The sequence below is a fragment of the Vicia villosa genome, linkage group LG3 (assembly GCF_029867415.1).
Source record: "Vicia villosa cultivar HV-30 ecotype Madison, WI linkage group LG3, Vvil1.0, whole genome shotgun sequence".
Lineage (NCBI taxonomy): Eukaryota > Viridiplantae > Streptophyta > Magnoliopsida > Fabales > Fabaceae > Vicia > Vicia villosa.
This window is the reverse complement of record NC_081182.1, coordinates 26,255,627-26,261,383: the sequence shown is the minus strand read 5'-3', so window position 1 is coordinate 26,261,383 and position 5,757 is coordinate 26,255,627. Positions and strand designations below refer to the sequence as shown.

The 5,757-nt window shown below is 34.7% G+C and overlaps 1 non-coding gene across 1 annotated transcript; it reads right to left on the bottom strand.

The window, feature by feature from the left end:
* Positions 1–5,027: 5,027 nt before the first annotated feature.
* On the bottom strand, positions 5,028–5,134 carry LOC131593801 (small nucleolar RNA R71). The gene has a single exon (XR_009281181.1). It is a non-coding gene; the product is annotated as a small nucleolar RNA R71 (small nucleolar RNA).
* Positions 5,135–5,757: the final 623 nt, after the last annotated feature.

Here is a 5,757-nt window from a genome sequence, read left to right as displayed (position 1 = left end):
AAAATAAATAAAAAATTAATTAATTATAAAATAATTATTCCAAATAATTATAATGAAATAAAAATCTAAATAATCAAAATAACTAATAAGATTTTGCAAAGTATATCATGTGGTCTCCACTCAATTCTCATTCAACATGTTGAATATATTCAACACCAATTAATCCACATCATATTCAACATCTCATTCAACACACCATTCGAAGCATTCAACAATTGAAAAAATTATTCAACACCCCCATTGCAAGTGGTCTTAGAAAAGAGTGTATATTGATTGTTAGAGCTTCAATTTATAAGTCATAAATTAGTATCATGGTTCGATAAAATATATGTACGAGGGAATTTAAGGTTAAACCAAAGATTTTTTGAAGCATTGTATTCTCGAACATAATAAAGGATCGACTCATCTTTTGGGTCGCATCTGGTACAAGAAGTAGACACCATCATGTTCGTACGATGGATTAGAGAAAGGGTAGGAACAAAGTTGTGATAAGCAAGCCAAAATAGGAATTTAATCTTTTTTTTAGAGACAGAGCTTCCAAATTCAATATCGGGATTATATGTTGTGAGTAATTGGACCTTCTTTATTTTGGAGTAATCACATGTAGCCGCTTTTAGTGATGTAGTTTTTCGTTGATGTGGTTCGCCCAAACAAAGATATCCTCAATGTTGGGTTTAATTTAAAATTCTTATTCTTGAGTTTACTGATGATATAGTGAGAGCGCTAAGTATACAAAATATAGTGTGGTTGCATTATAGAGTAGAAATCTTTAATTGTGATGGTAAGGTCACTGAATTGCACAAACGAAACTGTTCTGGTCTGGACCGAGCAGGCCCAACACTCAGTTAGTGGACGAGTAAGCCTAGATTGCCCTCTAGGCCCAATTGTTGTCACTCCCCTTTATGATCGTTATGGATTCAACCCACGGGCTACACGAAGAGCATGTGGTCAAACTCGCTTGCGAGGGATTCGGGCAAGCCTCTTTGAACCCTACGCTACGCTCATCCATAATATGAGTCACTTGCTGACTCAGCCCTACCACGTAGGATTTTGGAAGTTTCCTAGCACGTGGGTCTCCAATGGATCCGGCCCAATTAGGAAATCTTGGCCCAGCGCTGAGGATTATAAATACCCTCTTTCATTAGAGGGTCAAGTATTCATTATTCACTCATTCACACCTATTATGTACTTGCTCTCATTCTTACTTTAGCATCGGAGCACCTTGCAGGTACACCCCCCAGTTCATAAAAGATCATAGTTGCAGGCCCTGACGATCCATTCTGATAAGGTAAGATCATAAATAGTAGTGTCTAATGAATCAAAGGAAGTTCAATGATTTAACCAGAATGAAAAGGAGTCTGGCCCGAATCTCCATGTGTGTAAGTAAAATAGAATTTTATCCGCCCTCTTAAAAATTCAAATCGCTTATCAATATCTAATAGTGCAATGTAAACAATGATTATTTAAAATGTGTTGTATTATAAGTTATTTCAAAGATATTCAAATTCAAATGAATAACTTTAAAATTTATAAGTATTCTCAACACTCCATAACCAACTTCTAATACATAATACTATAATTATGAGATTAAATGAACTTGGTCATTAGCATCATTCTCATACAACGTTGCATAATAATATTCAAGCAAACTTGTTTGTATCTAGGATCTAAAAAATAGCAGCCCCACCATTTCATGAATTACACTCCAATATTTATTAAAATTTTCCAACATGTAATTTTTCATTTTTTATCAATTCATGAAATGATTTAATCTTCTTGTTTATTGAAACTTTAATCATGCGTTTCTTTATTTTATTTTATTTTTTGACAGATCATATGTTTCTTTACAAAAAAAGATTATTGGCAGTTGTTTAACTAATGATATAAGTGTATTGAGTTTCATATAAATATCTTATACAAAATTCCCTTGTAAGCTTGCCGATACACAAGTGTATTAAGTTTCATATTAACTTAATTTACTAAATACATATTCATAAAAAATGGCAACATCAAACATCTTGTAATTGGAGTTATATATAGTTGGGAAATCTAAAAACAAGTTCTTAATGCAAGAAATTTGTAATTGTTTGATTGTTTCTTTAAACATTATTTTTTTAAGGTATTGCAGCCTAATAAGCAGCTATTTTGGACTAGCCCAATTATCTTAATTGGGCCAACCCACGCATAAATATGAAGAGGCCCAATAATCATTGGTCCACTTCATGGAGCAAGCAGAGGAGGAATCTCCCCGTTGACCGAGCACGGTTAATTAGTGGGTCCCCCACAACATATGGTTGTCCGAGCATGCTATGTCTCTGTCCCCGCCAACAACTAGTTCCCTGTTAACCCACATTTTGTGAGTTAATACATCCTTAGTGAGTAATTATTTTAATGTTATTTTGTCTTAAATTCGTTTAATTTTCATGTTTATTTGCTGTTTTAGTTTAGTTAGTGTGGAGCACATTAGGTGCTCCCTTTTGTTGGTTTAATATTATTTTGAATGAAGAAGTTAGCACAGAGGCAAGTTGAGGCATGACTAAGCAAGTCAGGAAGTGTGCAGTAAGGAAGGAAGTCCAATTCGTAAGGGACTAAAGCGCAAGCAGATGTAAAAGAGAAGAAACAGTCATAATGGAGGGGAAAAGTGTATTGGGAACTGAAAATGAGAAAGGAAAATATTCAAAACTCAAAGTGGGAGCAAGCAGCACTACAAGACAAAAATATGCAAAAAGTACACTACTGCGTCGCTTGCTGTGACAGTCTGCTCAATTCACCTTGTTCCCCCACTACTGTCGGCTAGTACTGAAGCTCTCTTTGTCCTTATTAAGGAGACGTTTATGATCCCTTGGGCTGGATGATTCTTGATCCGAGGCTCAAGATCCAAGACACAATAGAAACCTTAGTCTTCCTGATCTATAAAAGGAGATAGAATAATCATTTGAAGGATTCCAACATTTTTTTAGTGAAAAAGTTATAATTCCTGAAGTGTATTACGAAAGTGTGTTGAAGTTTCTCTCCCTATTCCTTTCTGTGCTTGTTGATGAACACTGGCGCGACTGAAGTTGTTTCTTGAAGACTTAGCTGTCTCAAGTTCTACTTCAAGTCTCTCTTAGGTTATTATCTTTTGTGCAATTTATTGTTTTAATATGTTTCTTCTGAGAACCTTATTGATTGTTTGTACTCAGCTCACTATGAGTTAAACTCCTTTTAGTTGAGTTATGAGAAGTTAGTATATAAAGTGTGTTTATGTTAAATGTGTGTGACTAGTGCATGCTTTACCATGTGTTATAATTCTAATACTTGTTTCTTTGACTGATCACCTTGGAAATATTTACAAGCTTGTTGTTGTGAGAGATCCAACAACAAGTGGATTTCATGAGTAAAAATGATTGTAAGAGTAGGATATATATATATATATATATATATATATATATATATATATATATATATATATTCACTTGAATTAGTTGCTTATACATAAGTAACTACAATCATTAAGGAACTCAAAACTTTTAATAGACATATTCTAGGGTTACAAGTGGAGCTTAGAGATCTGTTTCCCTTACCCTTTTATATATGTTGCTGATTATTGTAGAGATACACGCTTAGATCTTTATGACCTTGCATGTCACAACTTCACACTTTATCAACACATGAACACACTAACATATATACACGGATCATAGCTCAATTATACTTCTATTATTACTTCTACAACACTTTGTCTTTTACTGAATTTTTCTTGTAATATAAGAAAGTTGGACTCAATTCCAACAATCATTATTATTTTTATTTACTTATGCTTAAAATGGAAAATAGAGTTAATACAAAAGTCATGTATGCGTAGTAGCACTCCCTGTGGGTACGATACTCTTATATTTACTACTTACTGCAATTAAAACATGTATACTTGCATGTAACACTATAGAATTGCAAACAAGTTTTTGGCGCCGTTGCCGGAGAGTGATTATTACCTTTTGATTTGTGTATTTGATTCTATTTATTTTAAGTATTTGTGTTTTTGACGGTCTTATGTAGTTTGGTGTCACGACAGATGTTACATTATTGCATGCGCAGATCGTTACATCCAACTCACAGTGGATATCCTGAACCAAAAAGAACATTGAAAGCTCTTAGAAGACAAAGACGTGCTAGACGTCAACCAGAAGCTCCATCAGCTACTCTAGATGACCCAGTGCCTCCAGAAGTTCCAGTTGAAGCAGAGCAGATCCCAATCATGGCAGAAAATAGTGACATCATTGATATTGTCAATGACAGGGCAAGAAACATCAGAGACTATGTTGTTTTTTATCCAACATCCATGAGTACTGGCATTGTCTTGCCAGTGATTATTACCTTTTGATTTTTGTATTTGATTCTATTTATTTTAAGCATTTGTGTTTTTTACAGTCTTATGTAGTTTGGTGTCACGACAGATGTTACATTATTGCATGCACAGATCGTTACATCCAACTCACAGTGGATATCCTGAACCTAAAAGAACATTGAGAGCTCTGAGAAGACAAAGACGTGCTAGACGTCAACCAGAAGATCCATCACCTACTCTGGATGACCCAGTGCCTCCAGAAGTTCCAGTTGAAGCAGAGCAGATCCCAATCATGACAGAAAATAGTGACATCATTGATATTGTTAATGACAGGGCAAGAAACATCAGAGACTATGCTGATTTTGATCCAACATCCATGAGTACTGGCATTGTCTTGCCAGAGATCACCGCAGCCTAATTTGAGTTCAAGCCCATAATGTTTCAAATGTTACAAACCACTGGTCAGTACTCTGGAGCACCTACTGAAGATCCTCATCTACATTTGAGGCAATTCCTGGATGTAGCTAACAACTTCAAAATCCCATGCGTGACCGATGACCTCTTCAGGCTCAGATTGTTTCCTTATTCTCTAAGGGATAGAGCCAAGAGTTGGTTGAATTCCTTAGAGCCAAATTCCATTACTACATGGAATGACTTGGCTGAGAAGTTCTTGGCTATGTATTTTCCTCCTTCCAAGAATGCAAAGATGGGAAATGAAATTACCTCATTTAGGCAAGGAGATGAAGAGTCACTTTTCGAAGCTTGGGAAAGATTTAAAGAGTTACTTAGGCAGTGCCCTCATCATGGTATCCCTATTTGTATTCAATTTGAGACATTTTACAAATGGATTGGTTCCATCATCAAGGAAAATGCTTGATCCATCGTTTGTAAAATACAATGAACCATATAAATTTTCAAAATTATATCAAAATACGAATTAAAATATCCATTAAAAACAAGATTTGATTCTACATATGGCTTTGAGTTTTGATGATAAATGCACATGTTATCTAAGAGAATAATTATGTATGATATGGTTTCTATCTAGTGCGTGGCTATTGTCAAAATGATTTTGACTCTGATAGGAAGATGTGTGATGTCATCAGACTCTGATATCAACACTCTAGAAGAAAACAATGATGTGCACACGATAAAGTTAAGATTCAAGAATGCTTCTAATACAACAGTTCTAATGAATGTTTGTTCTGAAGCTTTTAATTGAGACTTTATAAGAAAAGCATACAAGGCTTTCTAATGTGATGCGCTTCTAACATTACAAGATTTTGAAGACATAATATATGAAGGTCAAGTTCTGAAGAGTTTCAGACATGGTTATGATGGAACAGGTTCTGAAGACTCTGAAGATATTACTTCTAATAGAACAAGTGTTTAAGATTCTTAAGATAAGTTTCTGCTGAACGAAAATCTTGGAA